Source organism: Balaenoptera borealis, assembly GCF_965194805.1.
Source record: "Balaenoptera borealis genome assembly, chromosome: X".
In the NCBI taxonomy this organism is placed as follows: domain Eukaryota; kingdom Metazoa; phylum Chordata; class Mammalia; order Artiodactyla; family Balaenopteridae; genus Balaenoptera; species Balaenoptera borealis.
The window spans coordinates 22655646-22673760 of NC_138881.1; the positions used below are offsets into that span (position 1 = coordinate 22655646).

Sequence of the window (18115 nt, forward strand, 5' to 3'; positions counted from 1 at the left end):
TAAGTATAATTTCAAATCAAGAAAAAAATTATGAGCCAAAAGCAATCACAAAACCCTTTATACTGCATTTGTCTCTGCAACAAATACTATTGTTGGCATTCCACAGGTGAAATCTAGAGACAATTTTAATTGTGACCTATACAGAGTATGAATTTTTGTTTTAAATTTATATAGGAACATGTATGTGCTCAAATTTAAAAAATATTAAAGTATACCAAAATCTATAAATTACAAAATGAATCTCTCCCTTTCTCAGTGATACTCTCCAAAATTTCACTTCCCAAGAGTCTGAAGAGTCTTTAAAAAGCCTATAAAATTCTGAATGTATTCTTTCAGGCTTTGTTTATGAGCACAAACTTACAGGATTCTCTTGCAGGAAAACAGAAAATGGTATCCCAAATGTTTAGATTTAGGTCATTTCTTACCCTTCAAGACATACAGACATACAACAACAACAACGACAATGACATAGGCTATCATTGTTTAGAATTTTATTTTCACAATTATGCCTTGATCACCTAAAGGGAAATGCTGAGCTAAGCTAGTGTAGATTTATAACTGAAAAAGACAGTCTCTGCTTCCAAGGAATATGCAATTGAACTAGTGAGGACAAGACAAGCAAGAAATGACTTTGATACAGTGAAATAAACAAAATACCAGACAAGAGGAGTAACCATATATCATGCTGGATATTCCAGCCAATGTATAGTAAGCATTGGAAGATTTAAAAAGTTACGGTTGCCTTTGCAATTAGACATTGCTGATACCTAATAACAAAGCTTCTGCATTGTACTTTGGAGATTGATGAAGTCCAGTCAGCAGTGCTGATTGTTCAAGCATGGGCATATGCATGAGTGGTCGACCACCTGTCAGCTGGTTACCATGAAGCTGCTTATATGCCCATATAAACTTCGTTGGAAAATCAGTAGTTACTCATAGAAATTTCTAGGGATCCCTGTGATTCATATGGTCTGGCCTTAAATATCCAGTTTGTTTTTGTGTAGTTTTATAGCTTGCCTAGGTTATACAAAAAAACACTGCACAAAATATGAGACTCGTCACTAATTCCTCCAGCAAGATAAAGTGTTAAATTGATCCTCTTGTCTACGTACTGTTACTATGGGACAAATTACCAAAAAAAAAAAAAAAAAAAAAGTCTTAAACATATTAAAACGTTTATAGATTCTGTGGTCTGGAATTCAGACGGGGTACAGTGAGAATGTCTTGCCTGTATTTCAAAATGCCTAGGGCCTCAGTAAGGCTGACTCCGCAGTGGAGATGAGTCAATGGCTGGGGATTGAAATTATCTGAAGGTGCCTTCACTCCAATTTCTGGTGCTTGATGCTAGCTGTCAGCCTGGACTTCAGCTGTGTCGGCTGACCAAAATACCTAAACAGGGCCCTTCTATGTGTCATGGGCTTCCTCAGAGCATGCTGACCTCAGGGTAGTCAGATTTCTTACACAACAATTCAAGGCTTTGAAAGTAAATATCCCATTGAGCACGGCAGCAGCAGCAGCACTGTCTTTACCTAGTCTCAGAAGTCATGAGGTATCATATCCACCGCAATCTATTGTTTATGAGAGAATCACTAAGGTCAGCCTAGGTTCAAGGGAACAGGACTTACCTCTTGGTGGTAGATGTGTCAATGAATTTGAGAACATCTTATGAAATTGCTACATCTACAAAAGACAAATTAGGGAAGCTTCTCATTTCAATAAGAAAAGTAATCGAAATAGAAAGCTACCCTCCGAGAAAGTCAAATTTTGTTAACAAGGGAATTACATGTAAAGGCATATGCTAAAGTACAGCTGTCTTAATTCAACTACTGTGAAATCATTTTTGCACATATTACATCAAGCAATCCAAATTCCTACTGAGAAAGATATGTAATGTTCTGAAACCATGTTTCCTCCCATTGTCAGTCCCAGTGAGAGTGGGGGAGCTGTCACTGGAATATCTAACATAACCATTGTGACATTTTAATATGTAAAGTTTGGGAAAGATTAAAATCTTCTGAATTGAAAATTTCTTTAAGGTGATATTTTATATTGGCAGTTATAAAGAGCTATAGAAATTACCAAATGTCTCGAAGTGTAAATTTCCCAGTTCTAGAGTGTTTGTTTTTGTTTTATTTAGCCTTGATTTTGGAGCTCTTAGAGTGCCAGGAAATACACTATGTCTTATGAGTTATACAAAAATGTGTAATGGATGGTATGTGCCCACAAAAGCCCCATTTTTTATGAGGGGAGAGATGGAATACCTAAAAAACTATAAGCAACAATGAAGTGAGATAGCCAAGTTTTCATTGGAGATGATGACATTTGCATTGGGGAGGCTCTCTTCAAAGTACTAAAGCTTCTTAAATTTATACAACTGTAGATAAAAAATAACCAAATAATTACTATATATATTCATTTTTCTGATGTCTTACGATAATAAGCGGATATCAAATAACTGAATTTTCCAGGTAATGGAAACTTCCCCCTTTTAGCAGCCATTTTGGTTAAGAACTTTTCTAAATAATATTAGATGGCTTGTATTATCTTTAAATTAACACACGATATAATTTAAACTTGGGAAACAAGTACATTATTAAGTAAATCAATTATTACATTGTGCTTTAAGTTCTGACACCCTCATCAGAAACAGAAGTCATGGGATTACTTATACTCAATTTAGATGGACTCAATCTACTACTTTTATTTTTTTTAATTTTTTAAATTTTATTTATTTATTTATTTTTTTGGCTGCATTGGGTCTTCGTTGTGGTGCACGGGCTTATCACGGTGGCCTCTCTTGTTGTGGAGCACGGGCTCTAGGCGCATGGGCTTCAGTAGTTGTGGTGTGTGGCCTTCAGTAGTTGTGACTCGTGGGCTCTAGAGTGCAGGCTCAGTAGTTGTGGCGGCACACGGGCTTAGTTGCTCCGCGGCAGGTGGGATCTTCCTGGACCAGAGCTCGAACCCGTGTCCCCTGCATTGGCAGGCAGATTCTTAACCACTGCACCACCAGGGAAGCCCTACTACTTTTATTTTTATATTTTATATTTTGGTCTGTGTGTCACGTGTGTGGGGTTGGGAGAGGAATGGTGAGGGTGGGATTTCTACATGTTTTTAAAAAGAAAAACACTAGTATTCTCCTGATCTAGTATATGTGCTGCCGAAGCCAGCATATTATTCTCCTCATCTAGAGTCACTAATTAACATTTGTGCCACTAATTGCCATATTTGTGCATAGTGGCTCTGTCTCTGTATTTATGTACATTCGTGTATAAAGATTTTTTTTGTTGAATCATTTGGAAGTGAATTGTGATATCGCATATATCACTACAGATGTCCTAAGAACAAAGTTTATAACCAAACCATCCTTATCGCAAGCATAATTTATTAATTTAACAATATTATTATATTCTATTACCCCAATATTACAAATGATGTTTTTGTGTTTTTAAAAAACTGCAGGATTCTGTACTGCATTTAGTTGTCATGTTTCTAAGGTGTCATTTAATCCAGAAGATTACCACCTCGTTTGTGTTTCATTACATTGACATTTTGTCAGCATCAGGTTTTACAGAATGTTCTACAATCCGAATTTCTCTAATTGTTTCCATGTGGTTAGATTCAGATTAAATATTTTTGGTAAGATTTCTACAATGAAAATGTGTGTTTTCTTTTGCTTCACATCAAGGAGACACATAATGCCAGTCTGCCCCATTATTGGGGATGTTATGTTGATAACTTAGTTTAGGTAGAGTTCTCCACATTTCTCTTTTGTAAAGGTACCCTTTTCTTTTCCAGGTATACATAATCAGTGGGGTGATACTTTTCAACACAGTGAATATTCAAGTCCCCAAGAAATTTCACCCAATGATTTTACCATACATGGGTGATCTCTGCCTAAACCAATTATCAGTTTTTTTATTGCTAATTGTGACTTTCTGTTTTATTCTATCTATTTTTTAGCTGTCATTCTTCTATAAAGAACTTTCCCTTCCTTCACCATTCCCTCTTTTTGAGTACTTCTATGGACTCAATGGATTCTTCCCCCAGTTGTCTGCCTTTACTGTCACTATCCTTTTTGATGCTCAATTAAACCAAATTTGGTCAGTGGGAGCCCATTCACGGTGACATATTCCTATTAATATTTGAGCAAGTCTTTGGCAAGAAGTTTCAAGGTCTCTGTTCTTTCCATATCCATACCTAGAATCAGTCTTTTATTCAAGGAGCCCTGGGCTTTTTAAAGAGTAATGATATCTTGAAACAAATATTTGGATATTAAATGTTTTGATAGTAATCAACTTATTGCCTCTCAGTTCCAGTTGTATACATCAACATATACTCTATGTAACACACAAAATTCCTTTAAGCATATTTCTATATTTCCTATGATGTTAACCTTTCTCAGAAGAGGGCACTGGGGGGACACTGCAGGAGGAAAGGGCCCTTCTGTAGTATGGTGAAACAGCAGTGTAGGTGGGAAGACATATGGCAGACCTGTGCCCCATCAACATACCTAGATTGCATGGTCCCTGGCAACCTTGCATCCTTGGCCTGGCAAAACCAGTACCTCCAAGGCTTCCTCCCTATAGCTGTCAATTCCCTCTGCATGGTCCCATGCTGCTCACCTGTGGCCCAGAGGGTTTTTACCTCCTTTGTGAAAACACACACACACACACACACACACACACACACAGAGGCTGCTTACTGTGCTGCTCTTTGCCTGCACTCTGAAGGATTGCTTCCCACCTGTCCAGTAATTGTAGATCAGGTCTGGCTTTGGAAAATCAACATTTTCTGCTATCTAGTGGACTGAATTACACCTTCACCAATGAGGTCTCAAATCCAGATTTGGGGAGGGACTCCCTACTGAGTTCGTCCTTCTTTGGTACCCTCCTTCAGCCAAAAAATCCCATATAGAGTTTTCTGTGGTTTTTTTTTGAATTTTATTTTATTTATTTTTTTATACAGCACATTCTTATTAGTCATCAATTTTATACACATCAGTGTATACATGTCAATCCCAATTGCCCGAGTTTTCATATATCTTATAGTCAATCCTATATGCTAGTTTAATAATTATTTTTATTAGACTTCCCCCTCTTTAATCCACTCTGTGATTTCTATCTCCTGATTGGGCCCAGACTGACACAGGGGTGCTCACTGCAATGAATGCCAATGTTTCTAGGCTCTTTCAGTGGACAGAGATATCAGTAGAATATGTACATAAGGAACTCACACTGATATCTCTAATTCAAAAGCAATCCTGGGGAAAAGGGAACCCTTCTGCACTGTGGGAATGTAAGTTGGTGCAGCCACTGTGGAAAACAGTATGGAGGTTCCTCAGAAAACTAAAAATAGAATTACCATATGATCCAGCAATCCCACTGCTGGGCATATACCCAGACAAAACTATAATTCAAAAAGACACATGCACCCCTGTGTTCATAGCAGCACTATTCACAATAGACAAGACATGAAAATAACCTAAAAGTCCATCGACAGATGAATGGATAAAGAAGATGTGGTACATATATACAATGGAATATTACTCAGCCATAAAAAAGAATGAAATAATGCCATTTGTGACAACATGGATGGACCCAGAGATTATCATACTGAGTGAAGTAAGTCAGAAAGACAAATACCATATGATATCACTTATATGTGGAATCTAAAATATGAGAAATGAACCTATCTATGAAATAGAAACAGACTCACGGATATAGAGAACAGACTGGTTGGTTGCCAACGGGGAGGGGGCTTGGGGAGGGATGGAGTAGGAGGTTGGGGTTAGCAGATATAGGCTTTTATATATGGAATGGATAAACAACAAGGTCCTACTGTATAACACACAGAACTATATTCAGTACCCTATGATAAACCATAATGGAAAAGAATATTTAAAAAAAAGAATGTATATATATATATATATGTATAACTGAATCACTTTGCTGTACAGCAGAAATTAACACAACATTGTAAATCAACCATACTTCAATAAAAAAATAATGAAAAACAAACAAACAAACAAAAAACCCAAAAGCAATCCTACAGGTTGTTTCTGACTTTTCCCCACCTCATAGATGTGTCTCCCTTTTTCCACAGTGAGAAACTTCGTTTATAATAACATCAATATATTAATCATTGGCACCATCCTGTGATCTACACAATATAGTTTACAATCATTATGCTAATACCACTACCAACAACCTTACTATGTAAGATTAAATATTTCTTTGTAGATTTTTGTCCTTAAAAATATCCCCTAAGTATTTGGTCACAGTCCTGGGAAAAAAATAAATTTATTATTTTTTCTATGTGATTATATAATCAGTCTGATATAGAGCTAGGTTCATTTACCTATGCTTTCAATTTTAGGCTTTGCTTAATTCCCTTTCTGGTCTTTTTGAAATGTAAAATATTCATTGGTTCAAAGTGGATGCTGCATTTTAGAGACTCTAAGTCTTCCCTCTGTTAGATCATCATCTATCTCAGAGCGGCAGGATCTTCCCGGACCAGGGATCGAACCTTTGTCCCCTGCATTGGCAGGCGGATTCCCAACCACTGTGCCACCAGGGAAGTCCCTAATTTAACTTTTTAAAACGTAAATTGAACAAATCATTCTATTATCTTCTGGTTTCCACTGTGACTTACAGTCTGTCTCCCTTTTGAGGATTATCTATATTATTTTCATTAGATGATTTATAATTTTTCTTTTTTTTTTTTTTGCTTCACTATGATGTGTCTAGTGAGTGTGTGTGTGTGTGTATATTTGTATGCTTGTATGTGTGTATATTTCATCTTGATGGAGATTTTTTGGGGTTACTTGAATCTGTGGCATGATATCTGTCATCAGTTTTGGTAATTTTTTCAACGATTATCTCTTAAAATATCACCTTTTCACCTCTATTTTTCTCCTCTCCTTCTAACTGATATTATCTGTATATTATAGCTTCTTACTGTATACTCTATGACTTTTATCCTCTGTTTTATTTTTTTGGATTTTTGTTTCACTGTGCTTTATTATGAGAATTACTCTGACCTATCTTCCAGTTCACTAATTCTCTTTGTAAATGTTTTCTTTCTACTTCTTCCTTTCCAATTCTGATGCCTTTTATTTCTTTTTCTTGACTGATTGCTCTGGCTAGAATTTCCATTACTATGTTGAATAGGAGCAGGAAGAGTGGGTACCCTTGTCTTGTTCTTGATCTTAGAGGAAAATCTTTCAACCTTTCACCATGGAGTATGATGTTAGCTGCAGGCTTGTTATATATGGCCTTTATTATGTTCAAGTATGTTCCTTCTATACCTAGCTTGTTAGGGATTTTTATCATGAATCGATGTTGAATTTTGTCAAATGCTTTTTATGAGTCAAATGAGATGATCATATGATTTTCTTCATTCTATTAATGTGATGTATTACATTTATTGATTTGTGTATGTTGAACCATCCTTGCATCCCAGGGATAAATCCCACTTCATGGTGAATGATCCTTTTACATGTTAATGAATTTGGTTTGCTAGTATTTTATTGAGAAATTCTGCATATATATTCATCAAGGATACTGGTCTGTAGTTTTCTTGTAGTGCCCTTTCCTGGCTTTAGTATCAAAGCAATGTTGGCAGTGTAAAATGAGTTTGGGAGTGTTACATCCTCTTTTATTTTTTGGAAGAGCTTGAGAAGGATTGGCATTAATTCGTCTTTAAATGTTTGGTAAAATTCACCAGTGAAGCCATACAGTTCTGCACTTTTCCTTGTTGGGAGATTTTTGATTACTGATTCAATCTCCTTACTAGTATTTGGTCTGTTCAGATTACCTATTTCTTCCTAATTCAGTCTTGGTAGGTTATATGTTTCTAAGAAATTTTTCATTTCTTCTAGGTTATCTAGTTTGTTGGTGTATAGTTGTTCCATTCAGTTTTTTTCCAGCTTGCCTAAGGAACATTACAATTCTAAGTCCCCTTTTCTCATTTACTGTAGGCTTTTCCTCTTCTTATTCTTGTAAGTAAAATGATAAAGCTCCCCTTTTGTTTTGTTTCTGAATCCTCATAAAATACATTGGTCTAGGTTTCAGATTTAATAGGTACTTGTCAGCTTGTAAGTGGCTTTCTTAAAAAACTATTTCAAATAAAAATGACTTTACTCTTAGCAACAATAGATAATCACTTCTTATATTTCTAGATGGTTTAAATACTAAAAAAAGCAGTTGAAGATTTTGCTTTAAGAGATACTATATATTTGTTAAAAATAAGAATTACATAAGGAATTAACCATATCCAAATCACAGGACCCATGTTTCCAAATACATAAAATATTTAAACCAGTCATTCAGGTATCTGTCTTAGTAAGAAATGTTACTTACCTAACATTCATGGTGTTACTAAAAATGGAAAAATGCGTAAAATCTTCAAATTACTGCATATATTTGTAGGGAAATATGCCATTACCTACCATGTTAGAAAACTTCCTAGGAGTAGTCTCTATTAGGCAACCCAGTAATGGAATCTATGCTAAAAAAGTCAAAATCACATGTATAGCTAGAGCAAGCATGGAGCCTCCAGATTCCCACCTTGCACCATAAGTAGCGAAGTATAAAAAAACAAGCACCCACCTACCTATATAACCTTCCCAATTCACTGGAAATCCTTCCAACTTAACGCTCTCCTCCAGTTTAAGTAATTTTCTTATAAAGAACTCTCTTAGAATGGCAATATCTAATTCAAAGGGATAACACATTATGATGTGTGCCATTAGCCTACTTTCTATGATTAGGTTTAGACTGATTCCCAGGCTTACCACCCTCAGAATCTCATGTAGTAAGACTGAAACTTGGCCGAGGAATCTGTATATTGTAACAAGCATCCCTATTGAGTTTATTGTGGTTGGTCTGGCAAAATATTTTTAGAATGCTGCCTAGGAAATCAGGGCTGCTGCACACAGTTAATAAAAAGCTGGGAGAAAATTCAAATAGTTAAGTGATCATGAGATAGGCAGCAGGATCTTTGAGAGCAAGTCATCTATTTTATAGTTTTTACCATGACTGAGCTCTGATGGTGTCCTTTTTACACTGTGTGACCATCCCTCAGGGTGTCTAAACTCTGTAAGAATACGTATAAAAGTAAAAAAAAAGAAATCACTACAAACTATAAGCTATTAACAATTCAGTCTGCAAAAATATGCTTTAATTTAAATTTTTACACCCATATTTAAATTTTTGTTTGTATCTTCATTCATTTTAATCATTATTGCCACTATAAAGGGTCAGAGAAACTCCTATAAAAGTCTTCACATGGCTTCCATGAGAAAGTAGGAAAAATATATTTTATAAACCTAGATTTGGCACCTCCTCTGTAGCATTCAATCCTTCTTCAAAACTCTGATTTATGAAGACCAGTTTGGTATCTGTTTTTAATCCTTGTTTGTTATAGCTCTAAGACACTAGAGGTATTGGGTTTACTGTTTTCATCACTGTATCACTGGAACATATCATGGAATAGCCCCAACCTAAACGGAAAAAAAAAAATCACAAACCCAGTGTAGATGAGTGGTACATTATGAAATACATGTGTCTCTCAGTGAAACAAAAACAATCCACTGTAATTTTGAACCTGAAATCAGCAATCATCATTTGTGATTTTTTATTTTAATTTTTAAGTTAGGTGGGAAGACCTTAAATAATGAAATATAATTTCCTATTTCTTAATGGTCCCAGCAACTAGAGCACATTTGCCCTTAATGGGGCTAATCTGTCTTTTTATATAGTCATTTTATAAGAATAGCTTATACCATTATATCTTGTTTTAGATATTTTTTAAATAATAAAATCTTATATGCAATTTTAATACTTATGATTAAAATGGAAATTAGGCATCTTATATGCTCCATTTAGATTGGAATGCGTGATGCATTATTTATTGCACAAATAGGTTTGAGGATGCAAAGCCTTATTTTAGCAACTCCTTACAGGCCTACTATTTAAAACATGCCCCAGGTAGCTGTAAGATTTTTGCCACATTTTACAGCCCCTTTATACCTATTTTTCTAACTTTTTACAAATATTAAAACTTATATCACTGCAATATAAAATATCTGAGACTAAAAACTATAATTTTATAGACAATTTGTGTTTGTGTTCATATATCTGTAAATGAAAGGCAACGATAACAGACATTCAAAACTGGCCTCCACAGGCAAGAAACCATTACAGGGAAACGTTCAGTAAGATTTCCCAGTGTTCCTTAATTCAATTTCAGTTTGAACCTTTTTGAAACTAAACAGCTGACATTGTTAACCAGGTGTTACAGTTGGATTTTAATAGCTTTTAGTTGTTTTCTGTGGGATAAAAATGGCCGCTTTGTAATGGTAAAGGAAGTTTAATGTTTACTCCTCATGGGTCTAAAGCACAGATGGGTGGGCAATCGTTTTATAGAAAGGTCCAGATAGTAAATATTTTCAGCTTTGGGGACCCCATATAGTCTCTGTCACAACTACTCAGCTCTGCCATCGTAACTTGAAATAGCCATAGACAGTACATAAACAAATGGGCATGACTGTGTTCCAATAACACTTTATTTACAAAAAAAAAGGCAGAGTGCTGACCCTTGACTTTAAACATAGAATACAAGCACACAAAAGTAAAATGGTTCTATTTTTCTCATTGAAGCTGAGCCCTGAGCCAGGAGTGTGAATTCTACATCTGAGAGTCACTAACTGTGACATCATCACTGACTATTTCTGTACCCCTTCATTCATATGAATTCTGTTGCACGAAAGAATAAATACCACTTATCTTTTATTTTCTGTTACTTCATCATCCTTTGAGCAAAAGGCCTATGTATCACCAAGACAGTTAGGTATTGGCTACTACATAAGATGACAAGTAACAAATCATCAAAAACATTAATCATTTCCACAATAAATACTAGTCCAAAATAATTTTTTTAAAAAAAGCACTATAAAGATGGCAGAGTAGAAGGACATGCTCTCACTCCCTCTTGCGAGAAGACCAGAATCACAACTAACTGCTGAACAATCATCAACAGGAAGACACTGGAACTCACCAAAAAAGATACCCCACATCCAAAGACAAAGAAGAAGCCACAAAGAGATGGTAGGAGGGGCGCAATCACAATAAAATCAAATCCCGTAACTGCTGGGTGGGTGACTCACAAACTGGAGAACACTGAAACCAGAGAAGTCCACCCACTGGAGTGAAGGTTCTGAGCCCCACGTCAGGCTTCCCAACCTGGGGGTCCGGCAAAGGGAGGAGGAATTCCTAGAGAATCAGACTTCGAAGGCCAGCAGGATTTGACTGCAGGACTTCGACAGGACTGGGGGAAACAGAGACTCCACTCTTGGAGGGCACACACAAAGTAGTGTGCGCATCAGGATGCAGGGGAAGGAGCAGTGACCCCAGGGGAGACTGAACCAGAACTACCTGCTAGTGTTGGAGGGTCTCCTGCAGAGGCAGGGGGTGGCTCTGTCTCACCGTGAGGACAACGACACTGGCAGCAGAAGTTCTGGGAAGTACTCCGTGGCGGGAGCCCTCCCAGAGTCCGCCATTAGCCCCACCAAAGACCCCGGGTAGGCTCCAGTGTTGGGTCGCCTCAGGCCAAACAACCAACAGGGAGGGAACCCAGTTCCACCCATCAGCAGTCAAGCAGATTAAAGTTTTACTGAGCTGTGCCCACGAGAGCAACAGCCAGGTCTACCCACCACCAGTCCCTCCCATCAGGAAACTTGCACAAGCCTCTTAGATAGCCTCATCCACCAGAGGGCAGACAGCAGAAGCAAGAAGAACTACCATCCTGCAGCCTGTGGAACAAAAACCACATTCACAGAAAGATAGACAAGATGAAACGGAGGAGGGCTATGTACCAGATGAAGGAACAAGATAAAACCCCAGAAAAACAACTAAATGAGGTGGACATAGGCAATCTTCCAGAAAAAGAATTCAGAATAATGAGAGTGAAGATGATCCAGGATCTCAGAAAAAGAATGGAGGCAAAGATCAAGAAGATGCAAGAAATGTTTAACAAAGACCTAGAAGAAATAAAGAACAAACAAACAGAGATGAACAATACAATAACTGAAATGAAAACTACACTAGAAGGAATCAATAGCAGAATAACTGAGGCAGAAGAACGGATAAGTGACCTGGAAGACAGAATGGTGGAATTCACTGCTGCAGAGCAGACTAAAGAAAAAAGAATGAAAAGAAATGAAGACAGCCTAAGAGACCTCTGGGACAACATTAAACGCAACAACATTTGCATTACAGGGGTCCCAGAAGGAGAAGAGAAAGAGAAAGGACTCAAGAAAATATTTGAAGAGATTATAGTCAAAAACTTCCATAACATGGGAAAGGAAATAGCCACCCAAGTCCAGGAAGTGCAGAGAGTCCCATACAGGATAAGCCCAAGGAGAAACATGCTGAGACACATAGTAATGAAATTGGCAAAAATTAAAGACAAAGAAAAATTATTCAAAGCAGCAAGGGAAAAATGACAAATAACATACAAGGGAACTCCCATAAGGTTAACAGCTGATTTCTCAGCAGAAACTCTACAAGCTAGAAGGGAGCGGCATGGTATACTTAAAGTGATGAAAGGGAAGAACCTACAACCAAGATTACTCTACCCGGCAAGGATCTCATTCAGATTCGATGGAGAAATCAAAAGCTTTACAGACAAGCAAAAGCTAAGAGAATTCAACACCACCAAACCAGCTCTACAACAAATGCTAAAAGAACTTCTCTAAGTGGGAAACACAAGAGAAGAAAAGGACCTACAAAAACAAACCCAAAACAATTAAGAAAATGGTCATAGGAACATACATATCAATAATTACCTTAAACGTCAATGGATTAAATGCTCCAACCAAAAGACACAGGCTTGCTGAATGGATACTAAAACAAGACCCATATATATGCTGACTACAAGAGACCCACTTCACACCTAGGGACACATACAGATTGAAAGTGAGGGGATGGAAAAAGATATTCCATGCAAATGGAAATCAAAAGAAAGCTGGAGTAGCAATACTCATATCAGATAAAATAGACTTTAAAATAAAGAATGTTACAAGAGATAAGGAAGGACACCTCATAACGATCAAGGGATCAATCCAAGAAGAAGATGTAACAATTATAAATCTAAATGCACCCAACATAGGAGCACCTCAATACATAAGGCAACCGCTAACAGCTATAAAACAGGAAATCGACAGTAACACAATAATAGTGGGGGACTTTAACACCTCACTTACACCAATGGACAGATCATCCAAACACAAAATTAATAAGGAAACACAAGCTTTAAATGACACAATATATCAGATAGATTTAATTAATATTTATAGGACATTCCAACCAAAAACAGCAGATTACACTTTCTTCTCAAGTGCGCACGGAACATTCTCCAGGATAGATCACATCTTGGGTCACAAATCAAGCCTCAGTAAATTTAAGAAAATTGAAATCATATCAAGCATCTTTTCTGAACACAGTGCTATGAGATTTGAAATCAATTACAGGGGAAAAAAAGTAAAAAACACAACACATGGAGGCTAAACAATATGTTACTAAATAACCAAGAGACCACTGAAGAAATCAAAGAGGAAACCAAAAATACCTAGAGACAAATGACAATGAAAACATGACGATGCAAAACCTATGGGATGCAGCAAAAGCAGTTCTGAGAGGGAAGTTTATAGCTACAAAAGCCTACCTCAAGAAAAAAGAAAAGTCTCAAGTAAACAATCTAACCTTACACCTAAAGCAACTAGAGAAAGAAGAACAAACAAAACCCAAACTTAGCAGAAGGAAAAAAATCATAAAGATCAGAGCAGAAATAAATGAAATAGAAACAAAGAAAACAACAGCAAAGATCAATAAAACTAAAAGCTGATTCTTTGAGAAGATAAACAAAATTGATAAACCATCAGTCAGACTCATCAAGAAAAAGAGGGAGAGGACTCAAATCAATAAAATTAAAAATGAAAAAGGAGAAGTTACAACAGACACCGCAGAAATACAATGCATCCTAAGAGACTACTACCAGCAACTCTATGCCAATAAAATGGACAACCTGGAAGAAATGGACAAATGCTTAGAAAGGTATAGCCTTCCAAAACTGAACCAGGAAGAAACAGAAAATAGGAACAGACCAATCACAAGCACTGAAATTGAAACTGTGATTAAAAATCTTCCAACAAACAAAAGCCTAGGACCAGATGGCTTCACAGGCGAATTCTATCATACATTTAGAGAAGAGCTAACACCTATCCTTCTCAAACTCTTCCAAGAAATTGCAGAGGTAGGAACACTCCCAAACTCATTCTACGAGGCCACCATCACCCTGATACCAAAAGCAGATAGAGATACTACAAAAAAAGAAAATTACACACCAATATCACTGATGAATATAGATGCAAAAATCCTCAACAAAATACTAGCAAACAGAATCCAACAACACATTAAAAGGATCATACACCACGATCAAGTGGGATTTATCCCAGGGATGCAAGGATTCTTTAATACATGCAAATCAATCAATGTGATACACCCTATTAACAAATTGAAGAATAAAAACTATATGATCATCTCAATAGATGCAGAAAAAGATTTTGACAAAATTCAATAGCCATTTATGATAAAAACTCTCCAGAAAGTGGGCACAGAGGGAACCGACCTCAACATAATAAAGGCCATATACGACAAACTCACAGCAAACATCATTCTCAATGGTGAAAAACTGAAAGTATTTCCTCTAAGATCAGGAACGAGACAAGGATGTCCACTCTCACCACTATTAATCAACATAGTTTTGGAAGTCCTAGACACGGCAATCAGAGAAGAAAAAGAAATAAAAGTAATACAAATTGGAGAAGAAGAAGTAAAACTGTCACTGTTTGCAGATGACATGATACTATACATAGAGAATCCTAAAAATGCCACGAGAAAACTACTAGAGCTGATCAATGAATTCGGTAAAGTTGCAGGATACAAAATTAATGCACAGAAATCCCTTGCATTCCTATACATCAATGAAGAAAAATCTGAAAGAGAAATGAAGGAAACACTCCCATTTACCATTGCAACAAAAAGAATAAAATACCTAGGAATAAACCTACCTAGGAAGACAAAAGACCTGTAGGCAGAAAACTATAAGACACTGATGAAAGAAATTAAAGATGATACCAACAGATGGAGAGATATACCATGTTCTTGGATTGGAAGAATCAATATTGTGAAAATGACTATACTACCCAAAGCAATCTACAGATTCAATGCAATCCCTATCAAATTACCAATGGCATTTTTTACAGAACCAGAACAAAAAATCTTAAAATTTGTATGGAGACACAAAAGACCCCGAATAGCCAAAGCAGTCTTGAGGGAAAAAAACAGAGCTGGAGGAATCAGACTCCATGACTTCAGACTATACTGCAAAGCTACAGTAATCAAGACAATATGATACTGGCACAGAAACAGAAATATAGATCAATGGAACAGGACAGAAAGCACAGAGATAAACCCACGCACCTATGGTCAACTAATCTATGACAAAGGAGGCAAGGATATACAATGGAGAAAAGACAGTCTCTTCAATAAGTGGTGCTGGGAAAACTTGACAGCGACATGTAAGAGAATGAAATTAGAACCCTCCCTAACACCATACACAAAAATAAACCCAAAATGGATTAGAGACCTAAATGTAAGGCCGGACACTATAAAACTCTTAGAGGAAAACATAGGAAGAACACGCTTTGACATAAATCACAGCAAGATCTTTCTTGATCCACCTCCTAGAGTAATGGAAATAAAAACAAAAATAAACAAAAGGGACCCAGTGAAACTTCAATGCTTTCGCACAGCAAAGGAGACCATAAACAAGACGAAAAGACAACCCTCAGAATGGGAGAATATATTTGCAAATGAATCAACGGACAAAGGATTAATCTCCAAAATATATAAACAGCCCATGGAGCTCAATATTAAAAAAACAAACAACCCAATCCAAAAATGGGCAGAAGACCTAAATAGACATTTCTCCAAAGAAGACATACAGATGGGCAAGAAGCACATGAAAAGCTGCTCAACATCACTAATTATTAGAGAAATGCAAATCAAAACTACAATGAGGTATCACCTCACACCAGTTAGAATGGGCATCATCAGAAAATCTACAGACAACAAATGCTAGAGAGGGTGTGGAGAAAAGGGAACCCTCTTGCACTGTTGGTGGGAATGTAAATTGATACAGCCACTATGGAGAACAGTATGGAGGTTCCTTAAAAAACGAAAAAAAGAACTACCATACGACCTAGCAACCCACTATTGGGCATATACCTGGAGAAAACCATAATTCCAAAAGAGTCACGTACCACAGTGTTCATTGCAGCACCATTTCCAACAGCCAGGTCATGGAGGTAACCTAAATGCCCATCGACAGACAAATGGATAAAGAAGCTGTGGTACATATATACAATGGAATATTACTCAGCCATAAAAAGGAACGAAATTGGGTCATTTGTAGAGACGTGGATGGATCTAGACACTGTCATACAGAGTGAAGTAAATCAGAAAGAGAAAAACAAATATCATATATTAACCCATATATGTGGAACCTAGAAAAACGGTACAGATGAACCAGTTTGCAGGGTGAAGTTGAGACACAGATGTAGAGGACAAATGTATGGACACCAAGGGGGGAAAGAGGCCGGGGGTGGGGGTGGTGGTGTGATGAATTGGGAAATTGGGATTGACATGGATACACTAATATGTATAAAATGGATGACTAATAAGAACCTGCTGTATAAAAAAATAAATAAAATGAAATTCAAAAATTCCAAAAAAAAAAGCACTATAATTGCATGGTAGAAAGTTTATCATAGGAAAAAAATTATTGTAAAGAAGGCCCATGGATTGTCAATGGTAAAGGATTTTTTTTCTTATTTTCAGTAGGAGAGATTTAGGACAAAGGCATACTCAGGGTTAAGTATATGAAAGGACTGGCACAAAGTCTAGCTACAGTATTTGATAAGATTCAAGTTACATAAGTAAAGATCACCGTTCTTCTTATTGTGTTCCTGAGCATTGTTCGTCTTATTGTGTTCCTAAGCAAGATGACCAAGTCCAGTTTTCCGATTTGGTCAATGACTTCAGTATAATGTATACATCCTTGTGGTAGAAAACTTAATGTTGTGGCAGAGACTATTGTTTCTCACCAATATCTGTGTTTTCTCTCTGCTTTTGAGGCACATACATTTCTTTACCCCTTGGCAATTATGTGGGGCCATATGGTTGTGTTCTGGCCAATGAAATATGGACAGAAGTTATACACACTACTTCTAAGACTGGTTTTTAAGACTTCTGCAAAAATTTCCATGCTCTCTTTCTTACTTTATTTACTGGCCACATACAGAGACTACAATAGACATCTCCAGGGACCAAGAGTGACTGGGACATGAAATCATGGCATTAAAGAGAACTGTGGCTGGAATTGGGTTTAAGAACCAAGGTTGTAACATCTTAAGAGGAATATATAAAAAAAAGAGGAAAATGAAAAGAGAAAAGGATTCAGTAATAAGTTAACTTGTAGATTATTTTTATGACATAGATTCCTATTTTATATTTATCAACTCTAATAAAGGCCTGCTTTTTCAACCTAATATGCTTTAAAAACATTTGGTATTGATCCTATATAAATTATGCTTAATAACTAGTTTCAAAACTAAATTTCAACAGAAGAGACAAACTATGTTGAAGATTCAGGAAAAAAAATGGCAAGCTCTTATTTTAGCACTCCTGGGTATTCAACTGTAATTGTCATTTTTCCTAGGGTATGCAAAAGTACTAAGAAGTTTCAGGCAAAAAGCCTGCTGAATAACCAAAGTGATATCACAAATACTTTGGGAGTTTAACTAATGCAATTCAATGAAATTGCTGATTGAAGAGATTTCTCATGTTATTAGTAAATGAATTTAGTGTTACAAGAGACAAGTTGTAAAAAGGCAAACATTAGTAATTATCAGATGCTTACAGTGCATTATAATGTGCCTGCATCATTTAAATAGTAAATTATCACCTTTTAGCATAATAAAATAATAAGAATT

At 36.5% G+C, this 18115-nt stretch overlaps 1 protein-coding gene and 1 long non-coding RNA gene across 2 annotated transcripts in view; one reads left to right on the top strand and one right to left on the bottom strand.

The window, feature by feature from the left end:
* The window catches only part of LOC309619905 (melanoma-associated antigen B18-like), a 329434-nt gene that overhangs the window by 250023 nt on the left and 61296 nt on the right, over positions 1-18115 (top strand). The gene's annotated exons all lie outside the window — the stretch shown is intronic.
* The window catches only part of LOC309620036, a 131677-nt gene that overhangs the window by 10501 nt on the left and 103061 nt on the right, over positions 1-18115 (bottom strand). The gene's annotated exons all lie outside the window — the stretch shown is intronic.